Consider the following 18,485-nt stretch of genomic DNA (forward strand, 5'->3'; position numbering starts at 1 on the left):
TTCATCAGTAAGTATGCAGTGGTTAGCGCTGTGTCATTCGGTGCGGGGAGGCATTCTACCCATTTAGTGAATGCACATGTGACTGTGAGGAAGTGCTTGTTACCTCTTACTGTTCGAGTGAGTGGTCCAACCCAGTCTATCTGGAGGTTTGACCAAGGGAAGGATAACCCTTTCTTTTGCAAGGGGGCTCTATGAAGAGGATTTGAGGGTTGAAATTGGGAACATACCAGACAGCCTTTAATGTAATCAGCCACATCTTTTACCATGTGGGGCCAATATGCCACCTGCTGGAGTGCATGGTGTGTTGCTTTGACCCCTTTGTGTCCTGCAGATGGGGAGTCATGGGCATGCATCAGCATCACCCCCCTGTGGCACTGAGGAACCACAAACGCAGGTGAAGTGTGCGAGTCAGTGGCATGAACAAGCAAGCCTTTGACGACTTGGAGGGAAGCTCTGGCGCCGTATAGGTCTTTAAGGCCTGGTATGGTTTCAAGATCTTGGGCTGAGATGGGACATGTAGATGGGTCAGAGACATGGCTAAGCATTTTAGAAATAGATTGGTCTCGAGCTTGGAGAGTAACTAAGCCAGCGTCAGAAAAAGCAGGGTTAATAGAGACAATGGTAGCTTTAGCATTGTCAGGCGATGCCTTTGTTACAGTTTGAGACCGTGTAATAGCTAGGACTTTGATGTCGGGCGGGTTTGGATAAAGGGAGGGATCGAATGTCCATGATGTGCCTTCGCGGGCCCCTTGTTTTGCTAAGCTATCTGCTTGGTCATTGAATTCTTTGTCATCTCCTGGGACTCGGGAGTGACCCCTCACTTTCTTCCAGTAGATCTGCAGGTCATGTGTGTCTACCAAGTATTCACACGCCGCTTTGTGTTTGACTGGCTTTTTGTTTGACGTGGCGTAGTTGTTAGTTTTCCACAGTTTCAAGTGGCATGTGAAGCTTAGGCGCGCATAGTTGGAGTCTGTGCAGATCACCAACGTTTTTACGCTTTTCTGGACTGCAGAATGAATTGTGATGAGAATTCCTGCTATTTCAGCATATTGGGAGGACTGAGCACCCAATTTGAACCTTAGGGGTTCGTGAGGCCACCCGTTTATTCTGACAATACCCTAACCCTGCCATCAGGGTGTGTTCTTGGTGGACCGAACAACCATCTACATATGCAGTGACAAGGTCTTTCCATGTGTTAGGGTTGAAATAGTGGTGGTTAGCCACGGTGGGTAAGAGGGTTTCTGGAGCTTGTGGCACTTGGGAAGGAATGTCTCCTTCACATCGCCTGCAGGAAGCAAGGCCTGTGCCTAGGGGACTCTTGTAGTTTTGTGCGTAACGTACCTCCATATCAAAGCTTTGGAGAGCCATTAGCCAGGAGGCTACTTGAGCGTTAGTTACTACACCCTCTCGAATTCGTTGGCTGTTCAGGAAAGTGACTGGCTGATGATGAGTTTCAACAATCACCTTCTGACCACCTAGGTAGTTGGAGAAATCTTTGACTGCCCACACTGTTGCAGCACGGCAGCTTGGTGGTTAGCCTGTTCGCCTCCCAGCACTGGGATCTTGGGTTCAAGTCCCACCTGGGTGGAGTTTCCATGTTCTCCCCGTGTCTGCGTGGGTTTCCTCCGGGGTCTCCGGTTTCCTCCCACAGTCCAAAAACATGGAGGGTAGGTGAATTGGCTTCTGTAATAACTGTCCTGGTTTGTGAGTTAATGAGTGTGAATGTGTGTGTGCCCAGATATGGATTGGCGCTCTGTCCTGGGTGAAATCCTAGTGCCCGATGCAGTCCTCCAGGTGGACGGTCGTTTCTGGTCGAGAGTACGCTGTGCGCGTTTGGCTGCTGCTTCTCGCCAGTGTGTGTGTGTGAATTGAGCGTTCTGAGCAGTGTAGATTTTAAAGCGTCCTTGGGTATCTAGAAAGGCGCTATATAAGTGTAACGATAACTGTTGCTAGTAGTGCTTTTTCGCAGTCACTGTATTTGTTTTCAGCAGCCAGCATAGTTTTACTAGCGTAGGCTATGACACGTTTGTCTCTGTCATGTAATTGATACAGACCGGAGCTGAGACAGTGGTCTGAGAACCCTACTTCTATGTAGAATTCTTTGCTACTGTCAGGGTAGGCAAGGCATGGGGCCGTGCACAGTTTCGATTTCAGTGCCTGCATGGCTTGTTCCTGGGTTTCACCCCAGGTGAATGGAGTATCCTTTTTTAGTAGGTCATACAGTGCTAGGTCCGCATAGTTTTCTATGAACTGGCGTGAGTAGTTGCATACTCCTAAGAAACTGCGGAGTTCCTTAAGATTGGTGGGTGCTGCGAGGTTTGTTACCCCTTGCACTCGACTGACTTGTGGTTCAACACCATCAGTGCTTACGAGCAAACCGACGTAATTCACCTTTGTTCTGCACCACTGACATTTGGAGAGTGATATTTTCACACCTGCTGTGGTGAGCTGGTCAAGAACATGATCAATCTCATCAATATGTGCCTGTAGGGAGTGGTTACGCATGAGTATGTCTTGGTCTTGCCGTATTATACACAATACACAAGCCGTATTTTCAGCTGTTCTATTTATTAATCTCCAATCACCTAGCGCGCGATACGTTTTAACGCTGGTAGCGACCCAGTTTTAAAACGAATGGAGGAATTTGGTTCGGTGGTCCTTCGTGCCGGAATCTGTGGCCGAGGGTCGAACCACAGCAGTGTCCCAAAGCGGAATACGCGCGATTGGGGGGGGGGGGGTGTATGTGCCTTGGCCTCAATTTAATGCATGCAAAATGGCGCAGAGCCGCGCACTTCAAAAACAACCAAGCTTATTTTGTGAATGAATCTCAATCATTATTCAGCAACATAAACAGCGGAAAGCATTTCCATAAACCCAAGCTGAGATTATTTATCAGTGTTTACAGTTTGTTCATTAAAAAGCGTTTTTCCTGGCCTCGCGTGGGCGCCAAAAGTAATATATATATGCAGTGTATGTTGTGTATACACCGTGATATATATATATAAATATATATATATATTATATATTTATATATTGTGTTTGTAGCGTTTGACCTTATTCAAACTCTTATGATTACTGATGTTTGACTAATGACAATAATTAAAATTTTATGATTGACTTAAATAATTAAAACATTAACAAGTAGTTAGAGAATGAATAATGTCCTAGCTTTTTGAGTTCTTCAGGATCTTCAGACTTTTAATGAACAGACTCCACACATTGTGATTTCAAATAATGGAAATATTTATTAAAAAGAAAAAGAATATTTACTTAACATAGCATAATCTCAAAACCTCACGGCATCAACGCAGGTGAAGCCGATTCGAATTTAATGATAAGCTAGGCAATATGACTTGTGACTAATGTGTTGCTAACTGAGATTTAATTTACGTATAAATTTATCAAGAGCCTTAGTTCAATTTTCAGCTCTGGAAGTGCATAAGTTTAGCTTACTTTTCATCAATTCTCCACTACTCGACAGGTACAGAGGCTCTTTGAGGTCCTATAGGTGATGGAGTCCCGCTTAGTTCCCGCAGTTCTTCCGCAGAAGTTTTCAGGCTGGGTCAGCGTGGAGTTAGTCACTTGCAGGTCGAGTCGCCTCGGGCGTACTCAGAGTGTGGTGATGCAGACGACAGGATTCCCTCTCTGGCTCACTGTCCCGAGTAGGAGGTTCCAACCATATGGACGTTTTGGACGAAAAGTTTCGCTGGTTCTTGCAGATCCAGAACTGAAAATCGAGTCAATAGGCTTATACTTATTTTACGACTTTCTTCTATCTCGGCGGTATTTCTTACTCTGGCCACGAATAAGAGGTCGGAAGTTAGAGAGAGTAAGACGGAAACTTGAGAGACCGAGAGCGGAAGCTTGAGAGCCTAAGAGCGGAAGCTTAAGAGAGACAGAAAATGAGTCGGCACTCTCTTTTCAAAGGTGGCGCGGTCACGCCCAGTTGGGCGGTGTCCTTCCTTTGATTGGATCCTGGGTCTGAGGCTCACGTGACTTGTTTCATGTTTCAGAGAGAGTGAGAGAGAGAGAGAGAGAGAGAGAGAGAGAGAGGAAAGATTCACGTATACACAAAAATTACTTATACATGTTTGTGATATAGCACAATGAGTGTCCTGGATTATTAATATCAAACATCTATGTATATATATCTTGGGTATTTTATGATTACATCCCACTACAATATTATGCTAGAAGATACTAATTCGTTTTCTTAATCAGAGACAGAAACTTTCTTTCATGATTGAAACAGTAATACTTCATTGGTTGGTAGACGTTCATCTGAGGACAACAAAAGGGGTTGACATTAATACAGATTTGCATAAAACATGTTCATAAACACTCGTTGCGCTCGGTATGCATTTAGGAGTCAGTAGGGCGAAACACGATTTCGCAAACGTCCACTTGGGGTCGCTGTTGGTCCATGCTGTTCGTCCTGTGCGGATGGGTTAACAGGAGTTCAGACCGAGGTCAGTCAGTGTTGCCATCTGTTGATTTCCACAAGAGATAACGTTTCGCCATTTAGGCGCCACAGCCATAAAGCTGAATTGTCACTCATAGTTATTCCCCACTTTGTTTGATCTCCTTCTTGCCTAAAAGCATAATAAACTGGTATTATCTGGGGGCCGTAGCCAGGCATCCTTTGATGCAGGCCTTAGGTGTGTGCGTGTGTGTGTGTGTGTGTGTGTGGGGAACAGAGTCTGTGCGCACACACACAATCCTGTGGAATGTGGGGTTCTGTTCCAAACACAATCCTTATTAGAGTGGAGAGTTCCCCACTCAGAATCTTTCATTTCTTCATTTGATCCATACTCCACTACAGCCTACACCCTTCCCCTCAGCTAAACACTTTCCCTTGGGCCTACACCCTTACCCTCAGCTAAAGACATTCCCTTGGACCTACACCCTTCCCCTCAGCTAAACACTTTCCCTCGGGACTACACCCTCCCCTTTGGGCCTAAACCCTTCCCCTCAGCTAAAGACATTCCCTTGGGCCAACACCCTCCCCTCAGCTAAACACTTTCTCTTGGGCATACACCCTTTCCTCAGCTAAACACTTTCCCTTTGGGACTACACCCTTCCCCTCAGCTAAACACTTTCTCTTGGCCCTACACCCTTCCCCTCAGCTAAACACTTTCTCTTGGCCCTACACCCTTCCCTCAGCTAAACGCTTTCTCTTGGGCCTACACCCTTCCCCTCAGCTAAACGCTTTCCTTCGTGCCAACACCCTTTCCCTCAGCTAAACACTTTCTCTTGGGCCTATACCCTTCCCCTCAGCTAAACACTTTCTCTTGGGCCTACACCCTTCCCCTCAGCTAAACGCTTTCCTTTGTGCCTACACCCTCCCCTCAGCTAAACACTTTCCCTTGTGCCTACACCCTTCCCCTCAGCTAAAGACAATCCCTCAAGTCTTCAGCTCACTAGCACTTCGCCCATCCCCTTGGGCCTACATGCTTCCCTTCAGCTAAACACTTTCCCTCTGACCTACACCCTTTCCCTCAGCTAAACACTTTCCCTCGTGCCTACACCCTCCCCTCAGCGAAACACTTTCCCTCGGGCCTACACCCTTCCCTTTGGGCCTAAACCCTTCCCCTCACCTAAAGACATTCCCTTGGGCCTACACCCTCCCCTCAGCTAAACACTTTCCCTGGGGCCTACACCCTCCCCTCAGCTAAACAATTTCTCTTGGGCATACACCCTTCCCTTAGCTAAACACTTTCCCTTTGGGACTACACCCTTCCCCTCAGCTAAACACTTTCTCTTGGGCCTACACCCTTCCTTCAGCTAAACGCTTTCTCTTGGGCCTATACCCTTCTCCTCAGCTAAACACTTTCTCTTGGGCCTACACCCTCCCCTCAGCTAAACAATTTCTCTTGGGCCTACACCCTTCCCTCAGCTAAACACTTTCCCTTTGGGACTACACCCTTCCCCTCAGCTAAACACTTTCTCTTGGGCCTATACCCTTCTCCTCAGCTAAACACTTTCTCTTGGGCCTACACCCTCCCCTCAGCTAAACAATTTCTCTTGGGCATACACCCTTCCCCTCAGCTAAACACTTTCCCTTTGGGACTACACCCTTCCCCTCAGCTAAACACTTTCTCTTGGGCCTATACCCTTCTCCTCAGCTAAACACTTTCTCTTGGGCCTACACCCTCCACCCCGCGAACCAATGTCTCTTGGGCATACACCCTTCCCCTCAGCTAAACACTTTCTCTTGGGCCTATACCCTTCTCCTCAGCTAAACACTTTCTCTTGGGCCTACACGCTTCCCCTCAGCTAAACACTTTCTCTTGGGCCTACACGCTTCCCCTCAGCTAAACACTTTCCCTCTGACCTACACCCTTCCCCTCAGCTAAACACTCTCCCGCGGGCCTACACCCTTCCGCTCAGCTAAAAACTTTCCCTCGTGCCTACACCCTCCCCTCAGCTAAACACTTTCCCTCTGGCCTACACCCTTCCCCCTCATCTAAACACTTTCCCTCGGACCTACACCCTTCCCCTCAGCTAAACACTTTCCCTTGGGCCTACACCCTTCCCCTCAGCTAAAGACATTCCCTTGGACCTACACCCTTCCCCTCAGCTAAACACTTTCCCTCAGGCCTACACCCTCCCCTTTGGGCCTACACCCTTCCCCTCAGCTAAAGACATACCCTTGGGCCTACACCCTTCCCCTCAGCTAAAGACATTCCCTTCGGCCTACACCCTCCCCTCAGCTAAACACTTTATCTTGGGCATACACCCTTCCCTCAGCTAAACACTTTCCCTTTGGGCCTACACCCTTCCCTCAGCTAAAAACTTTCCCTTTGGGACTACACCCTTCCCCTCAGCTAAACACTTTCTCTTGGGCCTACACCCTTCCTTCAGCTAAACGCTTTCTCTTGGGCCTATACCCTTCTCCTCAGCTAAACACTTTCTCTTGAGCCTACACCCTTCCCCTCAGCTAAACGCTTTCCTTCGTGCCAACACCCTTCCCCTCAGCTAAACACTTTCCTTCGTGCCTACACCCTCCCCTCAGCTAAATGCTTTCCTTCGTGCCTACACCCTCCCCTCAGCTAAACACTTTCCCTCGTGCCTACACCCTTCCCCTCAGCTAAACACTGTCTCTCGGGCCTACACCCTTCCCTTTGGGCCTACACCCTTCCCCTCAGCTAAAGACAATCCCTCAAGTCTTCAGCTCACTAGCACTTCACCCATCCCCTTGGGCCTACACGCTTCCCCTCAGCTAAACACTTTCCTTCTGACCTACACCCTTCCCCTAAGCTAAACACTTTCCCTCAGCCCTACACCCTTCCGCTCAGCTAAAAACTTTCCCTCGTGCCTACACCCTCCCCTCAGCTAAACACTTTCCCTCTGGCCCACACCCTTCCCCCTCATCTAAACACTTTCCCTCGGACCTACACCCTTCCCCTCAGCTAAACACTTTCCCTTGGGCCTACACCATTCCCCTCAGCTAAACACTTTCCCTTGGGCCTACACCCTTCCCCTCAGCTAAAGACATTCCCTTGGACCTACACCCTTCCCTTCAGCTAAACACTTTCCTTCGGGCCTACACCCTCCCCTTTGGGCCTACACCCTTCCCCTCAGCTAAAGACATACCCTTGGGCCTACAACCTTCCCCTCAGCTAAAGACATTCCCTTTGGGCCTAAACCCTTCCCCTCAGCTAAAGACATTCCCTTGGGCCTACACCCTCCCCTCAGCTAAACACTTTCCCTGGGGCCTACACCCTTCCTTCAGCTAAACGCTTTCTCTTGGGCCTATACCCTTCTCCTCAGCTAAACACTTTCTCTTGGGCCTACACGCTTCCCCTCAGCTAAACACTTTCTCTTGGGCCTACACGCTTCCCCTCAGCTAAACACTTTCCCTCTGACCTACACCCTTCCCCTCAGCTAAACACTCTCCCTCGGGCCTACACCCTTCCGCTCAGCTAAAAACTTTCCCTCGTGCCTACACCCTCCCCTCAGCTAAACACTTTCCCTCTGGCCTACACCCTTCCCCCTCATCTAAACACTTTCCCTCGGACCTACACCCTTCCCCTCAGCTAAACACTTTCCCTTGGGCCTACACCCTTCCCCTCAGCTAAAGACATTCCCTTGGACCTACACCCTTCCCCTCAGCTAAACACTTTCCCTCAGGCCTACACCCTCTCCTTTGGGCCTACACCCTTCCCCTCAGCTAAAGACATACCCTTGGGCCTACACCCTTCCCATCAGCTAAAGACATTCCCTTCGGCCTACACCCTCCCCTCAGCTAAACACTTTATCTTGGGCATACACCCTTCCCTCAGCTAAACACTTTCCCTTTGGGCCTACACCCTTCCCTCAGCTAAACACTTTCCCTTTGGGCCTACACCCTTCCCCCTCAGCTAAACACTTTCCCTTTGGGCCTACACCCTTCCCCCTCAGCTAAACACATAAAAATTTCAGAGGAAGCCTAAAATTGCAATATATTCAACACCAATAAATCTATTGAGAGAAAATCCCAGTTATGTTAGTCCACATATCTCAGCTTTGTGATGAGATAGACTGATAATAATCACACCCATGTGTAAGTCAGGACCTGCCTAATCACTGACATGAGTTTGGATGAATCTGAGACTGTCATAAATTTAGTTTAAAAAAACACAAAGGGTTAGTGTTCAGTGTTTTTTTGGGTGAAAATGTGACCTCCTCATATCTTCTTCAAACCCACACCATGTGTCAGGGAGATCCTGATGAAGACAGTTATTTTTGCCCTACCACATTCCAAAGCTGAGATATAGGGACATGTTGTGGTTCATAAAATTTATAACTGTAAATTTAATGATGGGATTCCTACTTCCAGTGAAGCTAGGTAAACAAAAAAGGGTGCGATCAGAAAAGCCTAGTCAGTCCAATATATCCTACATTGCATCTGTATTTGGCCAGGGGGTCTCAGTTCTAATAAATTAAAAAGGTATAATATGTGAGACATAGGGATTTCAGAGGAAGACTCACCATTGCAATATATTCAACACCAATAAATCTATTGATAAAAAATCCCAGTTACATTAATCCTCATATTTCAGCTTTGGGATGTGATAGGCTGAAAATAATCACACCCCTGTGTAAGTCAGGGCCTCCTTAATCAACAACGTGAGTTTGGAGGAAATCTGATCCGGTCAAAAATTTAGTCTAAAAAACACAAAGGGGTACCCTTTAGTATTTTCTTGGGTGAAAAATGTGACCTCTTCAGAACTTTTTAAAATTCACACAGTGTGTCATGGAGGTCCTGGTGAAGACAATGGTGTGGTTATTTTCACTCTACCACACCCCAAAGCTGAGATATAGGGACCTCTTCTAGTCCATAAAATGTATAACTGCTTATATCAAGATGGGATTCCTATTTCCAGTGAAGGTAGGTAAACACATGAGTAGAGGGGTGCGATAAGAAAAGCATGCTCAGTCCAATGAATCCTACATTGAATTTGTATTTGGCCAGGGGGTCTCAGTTCTAATAAAATAAAGAAGATATAAAATGTGAGACTTAGGGACATCAGAAGAAGCCTCACCATGGCAATATATTCAACACCAATAAACCTATTGAGAGAAAATCCCAGTTACATCAGTTCTCATATCTCAGCTTCAGGATGAGATATGCTGAAAATAATCACACCCCTGTATAAATCGGGGCCTCCTTAATCAACAACGTGAGTTTAGAGGAGATCTGAGTCGGTCAAAAATTTTGTCTAAAAAAACACAATGGGTTAGTATTTTTACTAGTATTTTTTTGGGTGAGAAATGTGACCTCCTCAGATCTTCTTCAAACCCACACGGTGTGTCAGGGATGTCCTGGCGATAACAGTGGTGTGCTTATTTTCACTCTACCATATCCCATAACTGCATATATCAAGATGGGATTCCTATTTCCAGTGAAGATAAAAATGTAAAAATGATCTTCATTTGCTCTGACATGCACTGTGAGCTGTGAGGTCTTACATAGACCGGTGTGTGCCTTTCCTAATCAAGTCTATTCAGTTTAATTAAACACAGCTGGACTCCAATGAAGGAGTAGAACCATCTCAAGGAAGATCAGAAAAAAATATACAGAATGTGGGTTAAATTTGAATGTCATAGCAAAGGGTCTGAACACCTATGATCATGTGAAATTTCTGTTTTTGTTTTTAATAAATTTGCAAAAATTTCTACATTTCTACACCTGGCTCTATTACCGTACTCCTCATCTATCGCCCCCCCAAATCTAATTCATCCTTTTTCTCTGAACTATCTGAGCTACTCACTCTCGCTAACTCTTCTTCTTCTCGACTGTTGCTACTTGGTGACTTCAATATACATGTTAACACTCCTGACAACAAGTTAGTGACTGATTTTTTAGCTCTCCTTGACTGCTTTTCCTTCACTCAACATGTAGATTTTCCTACTCATGACAAAGGTCACACACTTGACCTAGTCTGTTCTCCTTCTGTCCTGGTTCACAACCTTCATCCTCTCCTGTTTCCACTCTCTGACCATAAGCTCCTTCTATTCTCTGTCCCTATGAATGTAGCTCACCAATCTGTTAAAAGACTTATCTCTTTCCGTAATATTAAATCTGTTGATCCCTGTTCCTTCGCTCAGTCCATCAATATGAGCTTTCCTGTTCTCACTGCTCCATCCTCTCCTGAGGTACATGCCACAATGCTTAACTCTGCTCTTTCCGCGTCCCTCAAAGCTTCTGCTCCTGCGAAAACCAAATTGGTCTCTTTCACCACTTCTGCTCCCTGGTTCACCACTGAGCTGCGCGCTATGAAACAAGCCGGACGTCAGCTTGAAAGGCTGTACAAAAAAACCAAATTAACGGTGCATGCTGATGCTTATCTGCAACACATGCGCAAATACAGAGATTCCTTACACACCACCAAGTCTAGGTATCTCTCAGGTCTTATTAATAGGCCTAATGCTAACCCCCGTAATCTCTTTACAACAATCTCTAAACTTTTCAAAGCCCCTGGCAGCAACATGACACCCTCCTCTGAACTCTGCAACTCCTTCTTACACTTCTTTGAAGATAAAATTTCCAATATTAATAACTCTCTTACGATTATCTCATCTAAATCCACCTTTCCTTCCTCACTGTCTCCACAGCCCTCAGTCTGTTCTATATCCACGCCCTGTTTTTCTGATTTCAGCCCGGTTACTCCTTCTCTTATCAGTGATATCATTACCCATTCTAAAAGTACCACCTGCTCTCTTGATCCCCTCCCTACCTCACTAACGAAAGCCTGCATGACTGCTTTGGTCCCTCATCTAACCTCTATTATTAACCATTCACTGTTTTCTGGCTATGTCCCCTCAGTTTACAAATTAGCTGCAGTTACACCTATCCTTAAAAAACCTGGTCTTGACCCAGCAAATCTAAATAATTTCCGTCCGATTTCAAATCTTCCATTTTTTTCTAAAATCCTTGAGCGTGTCGTAGCCACCCAGCTGACAACATATCTAGAATCCAATAACCTCCTCGACTCATTTCAGTCTGGTTTTCGTCCTCACCATAGTACCGAAACTGCCTTGGTCAAAGTTATCAATGATCTGCTGGTGGCTGCAGATACGGGAGCTCTAAGTATTCTGGTCCTCCTTGACTTAAGTTCTGCCTTTGACATCATGCCATCCTCCTCTCAAGACTGCGTGAGCTGGGTGTCACTGGTTCTGACCTTGACTGGTTTAGATCTTACCTAACAGATCGAAAACAATTTGTCACACTTTCTGGACATAGTTCAACCATCTCATCCATCTCACAAGGGGTCCCACAAGGCTCTGTCCTTGGCCCATTACTGTTTATTGTCTATGTACTTCCCCTCGGCCATATTATCCGTCATTTCAATCTTGATTTTCACTGTTATGCTGATGACACACAGATTTACCTCCGGACCAATTCTTTCAACAACCCACCACTCTCCAAATTGGAACTTTGTCTCTCAAAAATCAGGCACTGGATGACACAAAATTCACTAATACTTAATAGTAATAAAACTGACCTAATCCTCTCTGGCTCCAAATCTACTCTAAATAAAACTGGCTCCCTCACACTCTCAATTGATGATGTCACCCTGTCCCCCTCCACTGTGGTCCAAAATCTTGGTGTCACCCTCGACTCTACGCTCAAGTTTCATTCCCATGTTAATTCCGTCATAAAAACCTCATTCTTCCACCTTCGCAACATTGCTAAAATCCGTCCTTCTCTTTCCCAGTCTGCCTCTGAACGCCTCATCCATGCATTCATCTCCAGCCGTCTTGACTATTGTAACTCTCTTCTTTCTGGCATTAGCTCCTCACTACTACATAAACTCCAAATGGTCCAGAACTCTGCTGCCCGTCTCCTCACCCACACCCGGTCCCACCACCACATCACCCCAGTTCTCCACAACCTCCACTGGCTTCCTGTTAAATATCGTATTCAGTTCAAAATCCTCCTTCTCACCTACAAAGCTCTCAATAACCAAGCTCCCTCTTACTTATCGGACCTTCTTCAACCATACACACCTAATCGCATTCTCAGATCTTCCTCAGCCGGTTTACTCACCATTCCCCCTTCTAAGCTGCGTAGTCTTGGAGATCGAGCCTTCTCCAGACATGCCCCCCGCCTCTGGAACTCCCTTCCTCCAGAAATTCAACAGTCAACATCTCTATCACTATTTAAATCCAAACTTAAAACACACCTGTTTGCGGCTGCATTTAATCCCTCTGTTTCTGATTAGCCCTTGTTTTTTTTTTTTAAACCTTGTTCCTGTTTTGTATCATTGTATGTTATGTAGTGTTATGGATGTGATTGTCTTTATGTGTTCATCTGATTGTAACAGCATCTTTGGGTTACTGAAAAGCGCTTTAAAAATTCCATTTATTATTATTATTATTATTATTATTTCTGCTTTTTTTTTGGGGGGGGGGGGGTAGCAGAGGCGATTGCTCTAAGACTGCAAGGGAAGCTCAGCTTCCCCTAAAATGTCAAAAAATAAGTGATCAAATATATACTGTTGTGTGTACATGTCATTGAATAAAAATGCACTACAACGCGCTCAACTTTTGTTCAGATTCAGCTTCTTATCACTGGTAAAGACGCGGCTTTCCTTTCAATCATTCCTGCAGCTTCACAGTGCTTTAAACAGTGAGAACGCAGAGTTCAATTTCTGAGCAGCAAAGTGCAGCGAAACGAGACGAGTCATTGGATAAATGCTGGGCTTTGTCCCGCCCATCGGACGCTCAGCATCTCTGGGGGTCTATGGGGCAGTGGGTTGGCCTCGGCTGGCCCGGACGCTCAGCTTCTGCATGATGATTGGATGGTCTGTCTGAGGCTGAATCCTTTTTGATTGACAGCAAAATGAGCGAATCAGCGATCCTTTGGTGTAGAGATCCGTGGGAGCATTACATTTTAATTCAGTTCTAAGTTGAACCAGACTTTCTTAAACCTCTTAGCGGCATTTTCTTTGTTAAAAACGACTAGCCACAAATCGAGCTTCTATTTCTGGTGGAGATTTTTGTAGCTGCTTGTGTTTGGAGACTGACTTCTATCACTCTTTCTGACTTCTATCGCAGTTTCTGTCCAGCGGGTGCTGCTGAGCCCCTCCACCGTCACAAAGCACTCACAGGCGGACACACTTCACATGGGCCAAGGCTGTTTAAGCAGCCTAGCTCTGATGGCCATTGAGAGGACACTAGTCAAGTCCCTGGAAAAGATGCCTTTTTGGTACGACAGGGTCACAGATCATTTTCTTGAAAAGGAACGGAGGGTAGAATTTATGTTAGGGTTAAATTTAAAATTTAAAGGTGTCTGAATACTTTCAGTATGCAGTGTATGCTAAAATGTGCAAAAACTACTGCCAAAAACATGTTTGCTTCATTCTGCGTTGAATTTATTTATTTATTTCTGAACTCCTTGACTTGGATCACATAATTGACTGAAACATTTAGATTTATTCAGACTGTAAACATATTTCTTATGAATGAATGGCAAGGGACCAAATGCCTGATTGGACCCAGAAACTGTGAAACGTAACATGTAGTGTGTCACTTACCAAGCAGATGGTCTGGCGTACAATCTTAGATATACGTACTATATATGTACAATCTTAGATATAACATTCCTATTTTTAAACCAATACACAGTGGCTAAAAATGATGTAAATCCACACTTTGCCTTTATTTATCATGCACTAGGAGTGTAACTGCAAATGTATTCATACAGAATCATACAGCGGGCTATGTTTTGGTGCACACAGTCACACAGAGAATATATTTATTCCTGACTCTTAATGTTCTCACTTTTATTTCACTGAAATTCTGTCTTTTAACATTTTATATTAACTCATGAAGTAATGAGCAAGGAGGGTGTGTCTCTCAGTGGAAACACAATGATGATAAAGTTCACTACAGTTTATTAACCCGCATCAAGCAGGACTATACAGCACTAGATGGAACAAACTGTGAGATCCACACCTGTCTGTTCAAATTGAATGAAAACAAAGCTATGTCTTATATCTTTCCTTTTTCCATTGAACAACACTTGTGCTGAACTGTGAGAACAAAGCCATAATGAGACCCAAAGAGTCTCTCATGAGACTCTTCTGATTTATTTTTCTTATACGTTTTAATGTGGTAATAGACAGCAACATGAATAACTGGTACCTTACACGGAGGTTGATGCTGATTGACACCTTGAGTGGCAGAGAGAAGAGCCTGAGTTTAACACCCAGAGTCATACGTGTGGCCTCTGATCTAAAAATAAGATAATATAAAATATCCACCCTAACTGACATACAAAGGTATCTGTATTGTTTCACTCTTTTCATTCAATCAAATGTAGTAAAGCAGATAAGATATGTTTATTTTAAGTTTACTTTTTTGGTTTAGTGCTGGATAAGAAATTTAACTTTACTAACTTTATATCTTCTTTACATACACTCCCAAACATCAGAAGACTTGATGCATCTAGATCTTCATTAATGTTACTCAGACTTGAACAAAACTTGAACAACATTGTATTGGAAGCTGAATACTGCACCCATTTTAAGTAGCATCTCCCTTGTAGAATCTGACTTCCAATCATGAGCCTGCACATCACAGACATAAGGTGGATGCAGATTACATTCTCCATGTTGCAGGGGTGGCTTTATTCATAAACAACTGTTAATCCTCAATTTTCAGATTTAGTGTATTTATAAACAGCGATACATTTATAGCAAATGACTGACATTATACTGCTGTAGTTTCAGCACAAAATTAAAAAACAAACTTAGGACTAAGAACATGTCTTGGTTTATTTACAGTATTTAGAGAAATTAATGTTTCAGAAAACATTGTGTAAAAAGTCTGTTTCTGTGTTCGGATTAAAGCGGGAATGTAATAAATTAGAGTTTTTCCAAACTATTCCTTTAAAAAATAACATCAATTTACATTTTCAAGCTTTCAGCTGGTGCCAAATACCAGAAGGGTGAAGTGTACCCTCCTCAGATGACTGTATCCTACTCTGATATTCTCATCACTGACCCAGCAAAGCAAACTGTAACTGTATGTGCAGTAGAAGTCTTATGCAAAGTTTTGAACACCCCTGGTCAAATCACAACAAATCTACAGTGCATTTGGAATTTTCAGTAAATTTAATATTTTAGTGGCTAAATATTTGAGGAGTTATATTTGAGTTAAACATGCTGGAATAAAGTAAAAAAGAAGGACACATTTTGTTTGCTTTTTCCAATTAGATAAATTTGGCAAATAATATATTATATTGTGTGCACCCATTTTCACGAAGAAAAAAAATGTAATTAAGGCAGAGGTGCCCAAACCTTCCTGGTTGACTAGAAAATGTGTCTGTGCATCTGTGTTAAATAAATGTTACAAATTAATCTTGACATGTATATTCTAGGCGGCACAGTGGCACAGCAGGTAGTGTCACACAATTCCAGGGACCTGGAGGTTGTGGGTTCGATTCCCACTCCAGGTGACTGTCTGTGAGGAGTTGCTGTCTTCTCCCCATGTCCGCGTGGGTTTCCTCTGGGTGCTCCGGTTTCCTCCCACAGTCCAAAAAAGTTGGTAGGTGGATTGGAGACTCAAAAGTGTCCGTGTGTGTGTGTTGCCCTGTGAAGGACTGGCACCCCCTCCAGGGTGTATTCCCGCCTTGCACCCAATGATTCCAGGTAGGCTCTGGACCCACCGCGACCCTGAATTGGATAAACGGTTACAGATAATGAATGAATGTATATTCTAGGTGTCATTCTCTATGGAGTATGAAATGGACCAAAATGAAGCTTGGGTCAAAACTGATGTGAGTGTTTTTAAAGGGATTAAGTTTGGTTCATTCAGCTGGATCATAGTGTTTTATTTTCTGAAAGTGATATGTGGCTGTTTGTGTGTATGTTCAGATTTCTTTGGGTGTATTGGGTGGAGTGGCGATTGTGTATTCTCTACTAAAACAGCAAGCTGGTAAAGAAGAATTGCATCTACTCTCATTGAGTTTCTGGCAAGTGAACATTTTAGCTACAAAAAACAGTGACGCTCACAGGTTTAAAAACTCCAGTAGCACTGATGTGCCTGATCCACTCGCACCAAGGCAATGAACACTAACACGCCACCACCACCTGACCAATGAAGAACAAGATTAAAGGGGTAAACAAAGTATGCAGAGTGACAGATGGACTACAGTGTGTAACCTGCTCAGTGGAGTTTATAAAAATGGACCATGAGTAGAGAAACAAGGAGATTGTCTTAATGATGTGGCTGACCTGTGTGTGTGAGAGACACATTGACTGTTGCAGTAAATACATTATACATTTATTTGGTTTGAACATGTAGTTAATATTGCTCTCAAAACAAGATGTTGACCATAAAACTGTATTTAATTTTTAAAAAGTGTAAATTAAACTTAAATATGTTATTTCTATGCTTTAGTAATTCTACTTCCAATATTTAGCAAGAAGTATCAATAAATGTACTTATTTATTATTGTTTCCATGAATTGCATATCTCATGCTTTGTAGTTCCTGAAAGAATCAGTGTGTGTGCTCCATAGAGCAGGTCCCTAAATGTTGGTGACCATGTTTTGAATCTTTCTTTCAGCAACACATGCATTTTTAAATACCACAGCATATAGTCTTAGTATATCACGTAATCTGTCATGATATTTAGTTTTATATATATCTCCTTATCTTGACTGTTCAGACAGTTCTTTTTTCCCTTCCAGATATTCTGAAATTCCTACTAATTTATGCTGGAGACTTGGCAAACGTTTTCTTCATCATCAGTGTGGAACTGGTCTGTACTGGCTCATTTTCTACAAGGTCAGTATTTAGAGTTTCCATAAAAACCCACTACAACTTATTAAACTGAAGACAAAAGAAAAAAAGACAGGAGCTTAACTGCCTGAAACTGTACTGCCTTGTCAAACACAATCTGTACTTCACCCATTTACAGGTCCATTTCTCTGAAAACAGCTTTAACATTTCACAGAATATCAGTCATGTGAAAATCACAGAGACTGAAAGGGTAGCTGAACAGAATGTTATATAGTTTCTAGATGATTCTATGTTTGAGATGGTAGTCATTTAGAGTAGTTTTGTTAAACATTTTGCACTACAGAGAGACTGGTCAGCTTACAGTATTACTAACCCTTTTTAATAGGAGTGATAGGAACTGTGGGTCTAAACGTCTAAAGAGTTATTTTAGTGAACAGTGGGCAGTGAACATAAACATGACTTTGGAGTTGTTGGTGATAGCACAATTGTTATAAGTCCAAAGAAATGTAAAAATTATTTTTGAGTACTATTTTTCTTTATAATGTGCCACATATCCTTATTTAACCTGCTTTGACTATGATTGATGATAATACTTTAAAATAATTCTGACGTAAAGGTCACAGTAAATCACTGTAAAGTAATGAGTATTTTTGAGGAATCAAATTCTTTCACGTGTGTTCAGTAGAACACATAATTTGTTAATGATAATGTTTGGTCCCTGGAGGAAAGATTAGCAAACTATTTCTAAACTACATATATTTTGTGTAGATTTTGTGTGGCTGTTGCATAGACGGTGAAGGCAAGTGTGTTTTAGTGATTTGATTTATCTGTGGGTCATGCTTTGTGTTCTACATCCAGGTCCTTGTCCCAGTGGGTCACATTACATTTTCATCTTTATATGTGACAGTGTGCAGTGGAAGTTTTTCAGAAATTTTAACTGTGTATGTGTGTGTGTGTGTTGCAGGCTCAGCAGATTGTGTCCATGTTGCTACCATTACCAACTGAAGAGGAACGTTTTGTCACCTATGTTAGCTCTGCTTTTGCTCTTAAGGTCACAGATATAAATCACACTAAGATAATTCACAGGAAAATTGTTATATAGAACATATACATCACAGTTAAAGATGGTAATGTACCACTTATTTTAAGACTAATGGCAGTGTGTGACACTATATTTATATAGTATTTTGGATAACAGTGTAAACTAACACAAAACAGTCATTACTATCTTCATTGGTGTCATCATTT

Source organism: Hoplias malabaricus, chromosome 7 (genome assembly GCF_029633855.1).
Source record: "Hoplias malabaricus isolate fHopMal1 chromosome 7, fHopMal1.hap1, whole genome shotgun sequence".
Classification (NCBI taxonomy): Eukaryota; Metazoa; Chordata; class Actinopteri; order Characiformes; family Erythrinidae; genus Hoplias; species Hoplias malabaricus.